Raw genomic sequence first — 14277 nt, 5'->3', positions numbered from 1 at the left:
GTAGAAAAGTCCAGCAAGCCAGAGAGCTGGGGCTTGTTACAAGGAGCTTTGAGTTCACCTTGTGGCTTGGTAAGCATGACTCTGCTCGGGGGCAGGTTTAGGGCAGCAAGATTAATGCCAGACTGTAAACACTGATTAGGGGCCTAATAAACTTGGTAGTCTGATTCAGGATTTGTTTAGGACTGAATTGGACTGAACTAAAAGATCTGAGGTTTTTAAGATTTGTTCCTGGACCAGGCTAGGTCAAGTAAGGATTGATAACCTGTCACTGCTTTTTATCCATGGCTTGCCCTTTTCCTTTCCTACTTCTAAGATGTTGAGCTTGCCCATTTTCTTTTCACTGTCAGTATTGATCCTGATGAATTCCAGTTTTCAATTAATAGTTTGTTAAATATTTATAGGGCATCTGTTATATGCCCGGGAGTGTTGTAGCCATTGAGAATGCAATGTCAAGCAGGGAGGCAAGGTTCCTATCCTGAATGCCTTTATATTGTGGGGGAGGGATAGGGGAGAAGACAAATAATAAGCCCACAAATTAATAAGTAGGATAATTTCACATTCTTATCATTTTAGGGAAGGAGTCATTTGAGCATAGAACTGAGTGAAGAGAAGTAGGGAGTGATACAAGGAACACATCTAGCAGAAGAAGCATTAAGTACAGACAGGGACCTTAGATGGGAATAAGCTTGGCACATTTAAGGGCCTGAAAAAAAAAAAAAGATGTTCATTATTTGAGGAAAGTAGATTACTGGAGAAAGATGAGTCTGGGAAGTTAAATAGGTCAGATAAAGTGGGATCTGTAGACTGCTAAGGAGGTTGGGTTTTATTCCATTTGCAGGGCTTTAGCCGGGGGTCAGGTGGGTTGCTTCCTCTACCTACTGCTGTAGGAGGGTGTACTGAAAGGGTAGTAGTGGACATCAGGAGGCCATTTAGATACCTGGTGGTGTAAACTAAGTGAGAGAATGTAGTGGCTTGAGTTTTTGGCATGAGGTGAACAGATTCAGGAGATTTTTGGAGGTAGTATTACCAGTTTTTGTTCCTAAACTGGGCCCTTTTTCTCTTTTGGAATTGTGGAGTCAGTAACAAGACTGAGCACTAATTGAGAGTGAAGGAACCTTTTATACTTGCCCAAGAATAGGAGGAATGAGAAAGAAACTTGCACATCAACTTCTCAACCCTTTAGGTGCTGGGAAGGTATAGATAAGGAATAAAAGAAATGAGAGGGAGGGAGGTGCTAGTGAAGAGGAGGAATATTTATGACTCTTCTGGGAAGGGGCAGAGATTTTCTGAAATTCAGGCACAACCTTGTTTCCACTCCTTTGATGGTTCTTTGTAGTCTTTTTGGCAGTTGCCAACTGTCCTGGTGCTGGGAGAGTGTCATTTAGCAAGCAGATGGCATTACAGTGAATGAAGTTAGAGGCTGGCTGTGGTTCACTCTGGCAGTCATCTTAGATCCAGTCAGTTTGGGCTAGCCTAACTGAAGAGGAGTTTCTGGCCCAGAGATATCTTCTTCTCAAAGATAAACAGGATGTGTATATATGAGGAGAGGGTGTTAGAAAGGGTGTATAAATTGAACTATGTCACCTCGGCAGTCCTCAGGGTAACATCAGAGCCATTGAAATTTATTGATGGATTTTCATGAGAAGGTGGAGAATGAAAAACTATGAAGGATAACCCCCGAGTTTTTGGCCTGAGTAACTGGATGAATAATGGTGTTACTGTCCAAGATGGTGGAAATATGGGGGATTGGCGAGTACACAGTTTTTCAGGTTGTGGGTATTAGTACTCTATTTTGATCATCTTAACATTAACTTTGTAACTTTGTAAGTATACTTATTAGAGAAGCTGACTGGTATAGCTTCTCAGATGGAAAAGGCTAGAGAGGTAGATTTACCCTGTAGGTTATATTTAAAGTAACTGAACTGGATGTGTTCACTTTGAGAAGTAGTAGAAATAGAGAATGAAAGAAAACCAGAGGTAGTCGGGGGCATTCTGGATTTTGGATAAGCAGATGAGGGACACTGATGAGCTAGTGGCATTCAAGGAAAACCAAGTTTGAATGTTAATTTTGGAGGAGAAAGGAGTGGGGGTGGTTAGTTGTGTCCGGTGTTTCTGGTAGATCAAGAAGGTGACTGGAGAGTGAATTGACCATTGACTGGGGTAAGTGTCACTGTTGTGGGTTTTGTTACATACCAGTTCGTCTATTATCTGGTGTCTTGTCTGATTAGTGCTCATTTTACTCAGAAATATTCCAGTGCGGAGAGTGAATTATAGGGTCACACTAGTCAGATATGATGGTGAGAATAAGAACTGATTGGAGTGGACTGAGGGAAAGTAGTAGACTGAAGAGAGCACAGATAACTCTTTCAAGGTGTTTTCCTGTGAAGGTGGTGGGAAATATGCTGGTTGAAGGTTATGATGGACTTAGGGGAGGGATTTTTGTGTTAACATTTTAAAGTATACTTATAGATTAGTCAGAATGACCCACCAGAGAAGAGAAGATGATGAGACAAAGGGAGAGAGAATGAAAGAGTGTCATCGGGAAACCTTCATGTTTTGTGAAACTGAATACTAGAATGTATATGAAGAAATCTTACTGTGGAGTGTGGTTAAAAAAAAATTAAAAATTCTGCCATAAATTGTATGGGGTGTGGGAGGGAAAAGTTTCATAAGCAGTAGGTATGTGACAATGTGTACTATTGGTTATGTGAAATATGCAGAAATACATTGTTTTTATATTACTTGAGTGCATTTCTATTTCCTTTTTTAAATCTACACTCATTTCTAATATGGAAATGCCCAGTAGGAGACTCATAAATGTTGACTGCTTGACTACCAGGAAAACATACACACTCAGTCATAATACAGAGTGAGTGCTTTGTTTCCTACACTGGTTCATGGTGCAACTGCCAGAACAGTGCACAGAGCTGCAGATGGACCTGCTTGAGGTGGGGAGTACTGAAGTGCTGTGAGAGTGGTAGTGACCTTGAACACCCAGTCTGTTTCTTGACTCTGCAGGTTTAGAAACTTTCATTAGCTCCTTCAGAATTGACCAGACTCCTGGGAAGTAGCTCAGACTAGTCAGAATCAAAAGACTTAACTGCATTGGGTTGGCATACAGAAATAGCCATGTTGGTCTAGATTTTTTTCCATTTGTACAGGACGATGGGCTGTATTTATTAAGATCTTATCCATGTGGGTTTGATTACAGAAACTAATAAAGTATTCTCTAAATAATGGAAACAATCAAAAGATTGACCCGTGAATTTTGATGGTCTTAAGCTGATTTTTTAGTAGGGTAACACGTGTTCCAGTGATAATATATACATGTATATTATCTAATGTGCATTATTCCAGAATCTAGGTACCTAAGTAGTAGAATTTGTGATCAGACCATCATTTAATGAGCACAGAGTCACAGGGAAGGGGATTAGTTCTAAGGGATGAGGGGTCAGAGCCCTCCCGACTATCAGTTTGCATGACCTGAGTGTGTTTCATGTGATTAGAATATGGATTTTTGTACCATGAAATCTAGTGTCTCTCCACCTTTCATGGTACTTTACTGGAAAAACTGACAACTAGTTGCTTTTCAGATTACCAGTTTCTGAATTTTTTTCTTTTTTTAAATCTGATCTGCCAGCCTCAGTGGCTCGTTGAGGCAATGATTCTCAAGCAGTGAGCAGGGGCCCTAGAATTTTGAATTCTTCTGCATCTCCTTATGGGGATTTAATAATGTGGGCCATTTAAAATCTTATATTAAAAACAATTTCTTCTGAAAGAGGTTATAACCATATACTTGTTTTTGTGTTTCATTATACTGAGAACTGAATCCTTGGCCTCATTCATGTTAAACAAGTGCTGTACCACAGAGTGTATCCCCAATCTCTTGATTATGTTTTGAGTTTGTTAGTTATAGCCACATTCCAAATCTGCTCCTTCATTGTTTACCCTTCGGTTATCTTGATGGGATGACCATTCTTTACTTTTCAGCCACACATTTAGAAGTTGCCCAAGAACCAAAGGAGTTGAAGAAGGTTCAGTAGAAGACTCATCTTCAAGGTGAACAAAAATTTCTACTGAGCAGTTTTGTAAATGTTCTTAGTAGCTGCTTTTTTACTTATAAAATCATTTAAATTAAGTGCGTTATCTGCATGTTTAAATTACTGTTGAACAATTCAGAAAATAGTAGTAAGCACTTAGGATAGCTCTCTGTTAGAAAACGTCATAGGCCAGTGGACTCTGGCTAGCTGCCATATTAGAATTCAGAGCTCAGCTCGTGAATTTACCATTGACTTCAATAGCCTTGAGTAAGATGTTACTCTTTCTGTCTCTTTCTCAGCTATTTTGCCACGTCATAGAGATGCTGTAAAATATGCCAATTAAAGCTTCCAAAAATATTAAAAGGCCCTATAAATATTGAGCAGAAATAAGAAGTGGGTAGCAGTAAAAAGACTTGAGACCACGAGAAAGAACTCATTAAGATTGTTTGTAGTCACTGGTAGAAAATGTCTCATTTGACCTTTCTCTCTCACTCTGTATTCTGAATCAAGAAATATAAAACATTCTTAATTTGTCTTAGCATTCTTTTCACTCAGTGAGTCTTGTATATTTTAGTTAGTGTGAAGACATCACTGTGGTTAATTGTAGAACTGTGCTATATCTTTGATTTATAAAAGGCTGTTCCATTGGTTTGATGTGTTATGGCTGAAGGAAAAGTAATATTTCTCCCAGCAGAGTCTGTGGAGGGCTATTGCTTTTCCACCTGTGTTCTCTTTCAGTTATGAGATAGAGAGTAAATCCTTTGTGAACAAAAGCATTTTGCAGAAGGTGTGCTTAGAAAACACAGGCTAGAATTTAAAAAAAACACATAAAAATCCCTTTATTCAAACCTTCTGGATTAGTCGTTGTTTGTAATATATCAGTGGGAAAACCTGTCATTGGCATGAATTTATCTGATATTCTAATACTCAGAAATCATTTTATCTGGTATTCTATCACTTTGCTAGGATTGTGATAACATAAGTTTATTATTTTTCCAGAGGCAAAAAATTAAATTATTTCCAATTGAGATTTGATGGTAATATGTCTTTGTGTATGTAGTATTGGGGATTGAGTCCAGGGCCTCATGGTCACTAGGCAGTAGTGTCTTACTATATTTTAAGTCTGAATTTGGTAATCATAATTTTAATCTAAATATTTGACCAACTAGAACAGTCATTTCCCTGTCATTCCAGTCGAGTTACATTTTACTCCATATAAAAGAGTACAGAACAAATGAAAAAAAAAAAGGTTTGTATTTAAGACTTAGTGTGGAGAGGCCATAATGGTCAATTAGCTATAGAAAACATAGAAGCCATACCAAGACTGGGTGGTTATCAAACTATGAGTGTTTAAGTACTTGTTTGGGACAAAACTATATACTTCAGAAGCATTAATAAGGTTACTTGTGGCTTTTCTTTTTTTAATTTTTTGCAGTATAGGGGCTTGAACTCAGGGCCTGCAGCTCAAGCTGCTCCACCAGCCCCTTTTTGTGATGGGTATTTTGAGTTAGGGCCTCATGAAGTATTTGCCTGGGCTGGTTTCAAACCTCGATCCTCTTGATCTCTGCTGCCTTAATAGCTAGGATTTACAGGCATGAGCCACTGGCGCCCAGCTTCTTGTGGTTTTGTATCGTTAAAATATATATGTTTGAAGATGTCTGCACAGTTGAGTCATTTTGAGATTCATGTTTTAAGTAGCTTTACGTGATACATAAAGGTCATTTATCTTGATAAACTAAAAATGACTTCATCCTGATAATGACTTTGCATCTTATAACAGCTCTACTGATTTGAACAGGAATGATAAGATAGAAGTATTAGAAAAATAGAGATAGAGTAAAATAATAATAGACGTATGAGCAAAAGTTGAAGTGTTTTCTTCATCTTTGATGCTGGTTTCATGTCCTATAGGTATGAGGCCTGTGACTAGGATCGATAGCACATTTGTATCAGGCTGGTTGCCAGTGCTCAGGGTGCTCTCCAAACTAGCCTATCTGATTAGGGTCTAGAGTTAAAATGATCTCTGGCATGTTTGGTTTGACATCAGCCAAAAGTTTCATAAGCCCTAGCATTATTGACATACAATTTCTTGTGACCACATATTCACAACGTTAGCGGATAATGTTTTATTATTTAGTTTTTGGTCGGACTGGGGTTTGAACTCAGGGCTTTGCACTTGCAAAGCAGGCACTCTGCTGCTTGATCCACACCTTTAGTCCATTTCAGTCTGGTTAATTTGAAGATGAACTATTTGTTGGGCTGTCCTCAAACCTCGATTCCCCTGATCTCAGCCTCCCAAGTAGTTAGGACTACAGGTGTGAACCACCTGTGCCTGGCTGTGGATGCTGTTTTAAATTAAGTTGATGAATGCTAGTGTAGAAATTTGGTCATATAAATGTGTTTTATTATTACTATTTTTTTCTTTGTTGACACAGGCCTCACTGTGTAGCTCAGGCTTGCCTTGAACTTGTGATCCTCTTGCATCAAATCTCATAAATAGCCGTTATTACAGGCTGTACCACCAGGCTGGGCCTGATTTTTTTGTTTTTCATTTATTTCTTATTTTGGAGTCTATCAGATAGGATTGTTTTTCATATTAAAAAATCTGCTTTATGGTATCTTTATTTTTCAGGTAACATTTTAATGAGTTTTATATGGCATTTTTGTTTCATGGTTTATAAATGCCATCAGTTGATTTCTGTTTATTTCTCAGTGTGTGTTTTTTTTTCTTTGTTTTTTCATATAGGGTCTCATAATTTATCCCAGGTTGGCCTTTAACTCACTGTGTAGCCCAGATAAACCTTGAACTCAAGGTCCTCCTAACTCTGTCTCCCAAGTGCTGGGATTAATAGGTGTACACCACCACTGTGTACTAGTGTGTGTGTGTGTGTGTGTGTGTGTGTGTGTGTGTGTGTGTGTGTTGTTCTTGGGATTGAACTCAAGTACTCAGCATGCAAAGCAAGAACTTTACCATTGAACTACATTCTTAGCCTTAATGTGAGTTTTAAGTACTCATTTTTTCCTTAATGGGGTATAATTTACATACCATGTTAAGTGTTCAGTTTGCCAAGTTTTAACAAGTACGCACATCCACTAACACACAGTGAAATCAAGATATAGAAACCTCTCTCCCCTCTGTCCACACAATCACAGATAAGATTGTTATTAGAACAGATTTACCTGTCCTCAAACCTCATGTAAATAGAATCATCCAGAATGTACTTTTTGAGGCTGCCTTCCCACAATGTAATACCTGTGAGATTCATCTACATTGTTTTGTGTTTCAGTATTTCATCACTTCCTCTTTATTGCTGAGTCTTCCATTGTATGTGATAGGTGTTGATAGGCATGTGTGTTTAAAGTTTAGGTTGTTGTGAATAAGGCTTAAAGCACTTTGATGGGGGAACATTGAGAATAACAAGTATGCTGAATTAAGCTCTAGTTGGGGTCAGAGAGAGGCTATCAGTAAAATGAATGAAGCTATTTGATTACCTATTAAGTGTGATTTTTTTGCTTAACGTGTGCTTTGTTATGTGTTTTTCACTTTTTTTCTCTAGTCATAATTTGATCTTGTTTTATAATCTGTCTTTTTTATGTCATGCATTAGCTTTGAAACAGTTGGGAGATAGTGTATGACTTGGTAACAGTCAGGTATGAGAGAATGTAAAGCAATTTTCGGTGAAAATAACAAGCAACTGTCAGCTATTGTTCTAGGACTAAGATTGTGTCACAGTGATGCGCCTGTGTGTACACAAGTTTGTCTATATATCTGTGCTTTGATTTTGTGTTAGATTTAAGAAAACAGAAACATCCTTAAAAATTATTAACAGTATCTTCAGCCTTGAACAAAATTCCATTGGAATAACCTCTTTGTGATATAAATCACTTTTGAAGGAATATAGAAGGGCTAGAGTGTGGCTCAGTGGTAGAGCACTTCTCTGGTATGTGCCACGCCCTGGTTTGTTACCCAGCACTCCACAAAAATTTTGCTTAGGGAGCTGATATAGTTCACTTGGGAGAGCATGAAACTAAGGAAGATGAAAAAGGTGCAGGTATAGAAGAAAAGGCAAGAAGGAGGGGAAGAGGAGCAGGAAGAAAGAGAAGAGGAGGAGTGATGTACAGTAAAATAATATAGTGCCCCAGGGAGCTGTTTGGATTACTTCCCCTGATCTAGGGAATAACTGCCATGAAATGAAGCTTTGAAGATAAGTCATTTTGACAATTATACTTGACATTTAATTTGACCATTATTATCCACAGTCCTCATAAAGGTACCTGTACACCTCCTTGGAAAAGCAAGAGGTATCATTAGGCCCTGTGTTAAGAGACATATCTTACAACTGTGTTCTTTGATTAATTGGTAATTTTGGTCCTTAAATTTGCTTTCTTACGTTTAGATTTAAAAAAAAAAGATTTTTTGAGGACTACTGAAGGTACTTTTTATTCTCTATTTTCTTTTTTAGACAGTAGGTTGATGCCTCCTCAATTTGCCACACTGATTTAACTAGTTTAAATTCTGCTTTTGGAAGGTGGTTGTAAGGTTAGTGATAGCCTTGTTTAGTTATTCATGAAATTTTGAGGTTGTGTAAAGGAGGATCTAATGGAGAAACAGATCATTAAGAACAAGATAGCCGGTTGCCGGTGGCTCACACTAGTAATCCTTGCTAATCTGGAGGCAACGATCAGGAGGATTGAGGTTCAGAGCCAGTTGGGGCAAATAATTTATCTCAAACACTTCACAAAAAAGGGCTGGTGGAGTGGCTGAAAGTGTAGGCCCTGAGTTCAAACCCCATACTGCAAAAAAAAAAAAAAAAAAAAGGTTAGGTGCCAGTGGCTCATGCCTGTAATCTTAGCTACTCAGGAGGCAGAGATCAGGAAAATTGAGGTTCAAAGCCAGCCCTGGCAAATAGTTCCAGATACCCTATCTCGAAAAAACTCATCACAAAATAAGGGCCAGTGGAGTGACTCAAGGTGTAGGCCCTGAGTTCAAACTCCAGTACCGCCCAAAAAAAAAAAAGAGCAAGACACCCCTGGGTGGTGGTACATGCCTATTTTTGTACTGGGGAATTTGAGGCAGAAGGATCTGGAGTTTGAGGCCAATCCTGAGCTATTATAGCAAAACAAGATAAAACAGAAAGAGTAGACATGTGTCAGTTGACTAACTGGTAGTAATGTTTGTTGACTTACAGTGATTTTTAAGAAGATGGTAAAGTAAAGGAGCTTAAAGTGGATTAATTTGACAAATGGTAATAGAAATTTAAGAGGAAGGGCTGCCTACCTTCCATGTCTCAGTCTGCCAAGTACTGACTTTGTTTAGTTTTACAACATCCTGGACAGAGCAGTGTTTTTACAAATGAGAAAATTGTAGCTCAGAGGGGCTGAGTGGTTTTGCAGGATCACACAGCCCATAGTTTGAAGCTCAGAGTTCTCTGATTAAAGCTTATGTTCTCGTGTCCACTCTTTATTCTTCTTATGCTAATTCTGTTCTGCCCTGAGGCTGTATAAGAACTCAGGGACAGTCTGGGTTGATTCCCTGCCTCTGTCCTTCCCTGCCTGTGTGGGCTTTTGACTTTGGCATTCCAAGAGCACACTGGAGGGTAAGAGTTTTGGGATGATGGAAACCCATGCCCCTGCTAAATGGAAGCAGCTCTGACTTCCCGTTAGAGTCTTGAGTCCTAGGGTGGCTGGTATATTTGTCTAATTTTGTTTACTGCCATGTCTCTAAAACCTAAGCTTGAAATCAGTACACAGTTAGGTGTTCAATAAATATTTGTTAAATGAGTAACAAAAAAATGATCACTAGGATAAACAAGGCCCTGTGTGATGAGTGGAAGCCGAGCCAAGCAAGAGCTTCTGGCAGGAGTGAAACAGAAAGAGGAGTCTGAAAACAAGCACTCCACATGCTCTGAACAAGGACTGGGGCAGTATTTCAGCATCTGGGAGAAACTGCTGAGGGCACAGCAAGGTAGGGCCTAATGGGAGATGGATGCTAGTTAGAGGAAGCGAGGGCAGGGTGGGTTGGACCACGTCTGGGGAACAATGCATCGCAGTGCCCAAGGTCACGTTAGTGTTAGTGTAGAGTGGACTAGGCTGGGTCAGGCTGCTGAATTAAGCCCAGACGTTCTCTCTGACTAGAGACAGGATTGAACGCAGATCCAGTTCTGCCAGCTCCAGAACAGAAGGGTGCAATGGCAGGAGCCAAGCTGTCATTAGAAGAATCTGTACATCACTTTCTTTACTTAGAGAAAGTATATTGTGTGGAAAACGTTCATTTGCTTGTTTGATCTTGCATAACTTAGTGACCATGAAGCTTTTCTAACGTTGTATGTTAAAACTCTATGTCCATAATTTTATATTATGATTATGTGTTATGGCAAATATTTTAGAATTGTTATTTTATTTATGTTTTTACAGTACTGGGAATTGAACACAAGGCTTGGCACATGCTAGGCAAGGACTGTACCACTGACTATATCCCTGGCCCTTATTAGTCTTTTTTATTACTGATTATAACATTTTATCGTGTGGATTTTCCATCATTTATTCAGTTGTTGCCATATTGTCAGATCATTAGTTTGCTTTTTGGGGGGTGGTGAGGGAGGTCCTAGGGTTTGAACTCAGGACCTTGTGTTTGTTAGACAGGTCTCTACCTCTGGAGCCATGTCCCCAGCCATTATTCTTTGTTTTTTTTTTGGTGACACTGGGGTTTGAACTCAGGGCTTCATGCTTGCTAGGCAGGTACTCTTACTGCCGAGTATTCTTGGTAATTCTTGATAATGTGGCTTGTTTGCTTTTTAAGAGAGTTGATTAGTCTTTAGTGACTGCAAGATGTGCTAGGGGCTAAGGCTTGACTATATACCTTGGCTTGAATGTATGCTGTTTAAAAAAATAGGATCAGTAGTCATAAACTTCTCACTATTCTAATTTATATTATTTAATAGCTAGTGAAGAATCAAATACTTTTCTGTGTTTATTTTGTAAATTACCTCTGGTTATGTCTTTTATGTTTGGAATATTTGCTTAGGAAAGAAAGCCACCTTACTGTGAATGATCTGTAATCAAACACCATATTGTGAGGGAGGGGAGTAAGTCTTAATATTCCATCGTCATGGGATTGGGTATTTAATTCAACCCAAGAGAAAAACTGTGCATTTAGAGCTAATGTATTTAATGGCAAGGCACTATGTTAAATGGGTTGACCAATTACTTAACTTTTCAACAATTCTTTATTATTCATTTGAACCACTGTCAAATGAGCTAATTTTCCTTTTCGTTTATTTTCTTATTTTTTTTTTTTGTGGCAGTACTGGGGTTTGAACTCAGGGCTTGCTGCTTGCTTAGCAGGTGCTCTACCAGTTGAACCACAGCCCCATCCCTGAGCTGGAGTTTTTAAGATAAACCTTGGGTTAAAAATATGGAAATAGCAACTGTAAAAAGAGTAATATAGGAGATTTGATTGGGGGGGGAGTGTTTAGAAGAGAAGTTTAGCACTTAGAAGAGGCAGGTCTAGGTGGAGCATGGTAGCTGGTGCACAGAGCAGAAAAAAAAGTAAGATTTGAGAGAGAGAAGTGTGGTTAAGGAGATGGTAGGATGCCAAAGACAAACACTTCCTATTTCAAAACTGCATGGGTTCACCCTTACATTCCAGAAAGAGGAAGGAAACTTCCTCTTGTTGTGCACACACCTGCCTGAGGCCACAGTATGTTGGTAATCTTACTTTGTTCATTGATGTGACTTTCAACCATTTTCTTTCTGTGAGCAGTGAGTGTCGAGCAGCCAGCTGAGGAGATAACCTTGTGGAACCAGGCTTATTTATAAATTGGGGGACTGAGTGCTGAGTTTAGAAGATGCTTGCTCATGAAAGTGATTGATTATATTTTATAACGAGGCTTTAAAGTTCAATTGCGGATAGCTTCTTCAAGTGTGGTGTTAATGTCATCCCTCATCTCTGCCCTTTGGACAAGTGTTTCCTTGTTGATTTTCAGGTCATTTGTGGCACTTTAAATAAACAGGTACTTCTGATATAAAATGGCTGGCAAATAAGTAAAAATCTTTTTCACAGTGCACTTCTAGTGAAGTTAACAGTAACAGAACTGTGAGTTTCATGTTTGCATGTTTTCTTAGACATCGGCAAGTTTTATATGTGGAGCAGCCAGAACCCTTGGTAGTCTCTTTTTAATAAGAAAACTGGCTTAGGATTTAAAAGTCTTACTACATGAATTATTTCTCCCCATGGAGTAAGTGCCCAAGCTGAAAATAAACTACAGATCTTAATAGACAAGCAGAAGGAACGAACTTGTCTGAGCGAAACGTCTTCTATGTAATTTGGTTTGTCAAACAGTTTGAAGTAGGATGAAAGCATCTTACTTTCAAATGTGCAGCTGGGGTACGAGTGTCACACGGATGCTAATTGTTTGGCTCGGGCGTCTTCCATGTCGAGCGTTCTGCTTGTCTTTAGTAATCAGTGGTGTCTCTTCCCCGCCTTTGTTCATTACCGGAAGCATCTCCAGAGCATAACATGTACAGCCTTGAACTTGTCTCCATGTGTTGGAAATCAACACATCTAAAATTGAAAGAAGGTTTTTCTATTTTACAGAATGGTTGCATTTTAAGATAGGTTTATTTACTTACTTGTCATGTCCTTTTACTTTGTGTTTCTCCAAACATTTGTGATACTGTTATTTTTAAGAATGAGAGTAACGTGGATACTACTTAATGGTCTAGAACACTAGCTTATGATCAAAGGTCTTTGAGATTCCTGGTACTCAGAGAACAGGCCAAGACGATTCTGCTCTGGTAAGCGGGTCGCAGACACTGGGGAAGCATGTTGTACACACTGGGAGGTTCTGCTTATCCATCACTGTGTGGCTAGAATTCTAGACACAAGCATTATTTCACTTCTTTTTTTTGCGGTACTCGAGTTTGAACTCAGGGCCTGCACCTTGAGCCACTCCACCAGCTGTGTGTGAGTGAGTGTGTGTGTGCGAGTGTGTGCGTGAGAGATGGGGTTTTTCAAGATAGGGTCATGCATAACAATTTGCGTGGGCTGGCTTTCAACCCTCCTGATTTCTGTCTCTCAAGTAGCTAGGATTACAGGCGTAAGCCACCAGCACCAGGCTTACTTCACTTTTTTTAAAGTGACCATTTAAATGGTGTTACATCCCTTATAGGACAATAAGAATTTTACAAATAAATTTTAAAAACTACAGAAAATGTTCATATTATCACTACAGTTGTGCTATTTCCCTCTAGTACCATCTTTTTATTTGTGTATATGTGTGTTTACAGAATATATACTATATATTCTGTTTAGAAACTAGCTTTTTCTTTTTTTTTTTTTGGTGGACTAGGGTTTGAACTTGAGTCACACCCCCAATCCATTTTGCTGTGCTCATTTTGGAGATGGGGGTCTCACAAACATCTCCCTGGACTGGTTCAAACTGTGATCCTTCCAATCTCAGTCTCCCAAGTAGCTAGGATTACAGGCCTGAACCACTAGTGCTCGGTCTACAAACTAGCTTTTTGTGCTAAATACAGTTATATGTTGCTTAATGATGGGGTGGGGGGAGGGGGCAGGGGGTGGGTGAGTTTTTTACAGGATTTCATCATTATACAGACCGCATCGTATACTTACACAAACCTACTGTACATCTAGTTGTATGGTATAGTTGTCACATGTGTCTTATTGTTGACTTAAGTGTTATGTAGCACATGACTGTATTAGGGTCATTTTTTAAGTCATTAGATAATTTTCCACTATATCTTTTTTAGTAGTAGCAAATGTATTCTACATTGTTTTATTGACAATTTAGAATTTGCTTCATCTATCTCTTGCTATTGGATATTTAAGTTTTCATTTTTTTTTTCTTTCTTTTTTTTGAGACAGGCTCTCCCTTGGTAGCTCAGGCTAGCCTTGAACTTGAGATTTTCCTGCCTTAGCCTCCCAGGTGCTAGGATCTAGGAGTGTATCACTATACCTGGAGCAGTTTGATTATTTGGAAGGTGATTCCAGAGAGCACCAGTGAGTGAATGGGAAATTTGAATAGGAGTGGAAGGAGATATGAGTTCAAAGGTGTGGTAAGGATCTGTCTACAGCTAATGTGATGTGTTTATTCTCACCGGGACCTTTTGAGGACCGTATGGAATTTGTGTCTGAACTATCTGCTTGGGGACCGAAAGAGGAAGTGTTTGTCTTCCTTCAGACCATTCTTTACTAATTGAGGGTGGTCCCACATTA

At 39.0% G+C, this 14277-nt stretch overlaps 1 protein-coding gene across 4 annotated transcripts in view; it reads left to right on the top strand.

Moving 5' to 3' along the window:
* The window catches only part of Klhl2 (kelch like family member 2), a 96846-nt gene that overhangs the window by 39553 nt on the left and 43016 nt on the right, over nucleotides 1-14277 (top strand). Inside the window, exon 1 of one of the 4 annotated variants that reach the window (XM_074055043.1) lies at nucleotides 4037-4059. The exons of the other annotated variants lie outside the window; for them this stretch is intronic. The gene's annotated coding sequence lies outside the window, so the exon portion shown is untranslated. Of the gene's footprint in view, nucleotides 1-4036; nucleotides 4060-14277 lie in introns of those variants that run through there. 4 annotated transcript variants of the gene reach the window in all.

The sequence above is a fragment of the Castor canadensis genome, chromosome 14 (genome assembly GCF_047511655.1).
Source record: "Castor canadensis chromosome 14, mCasCan1.hap1v2, whole genome shotgun sequence".
NCBI lineage: Eukaryota > Metazoa > Chordata > Mammalia > Rodentia > Castoridae > Castor > Castor canadensis.
The sequence above is the reverse complement of the archived record's forward strand: the minus strand, read 5'-3'. Positions and strand labels throughout refer to the sequence as shown.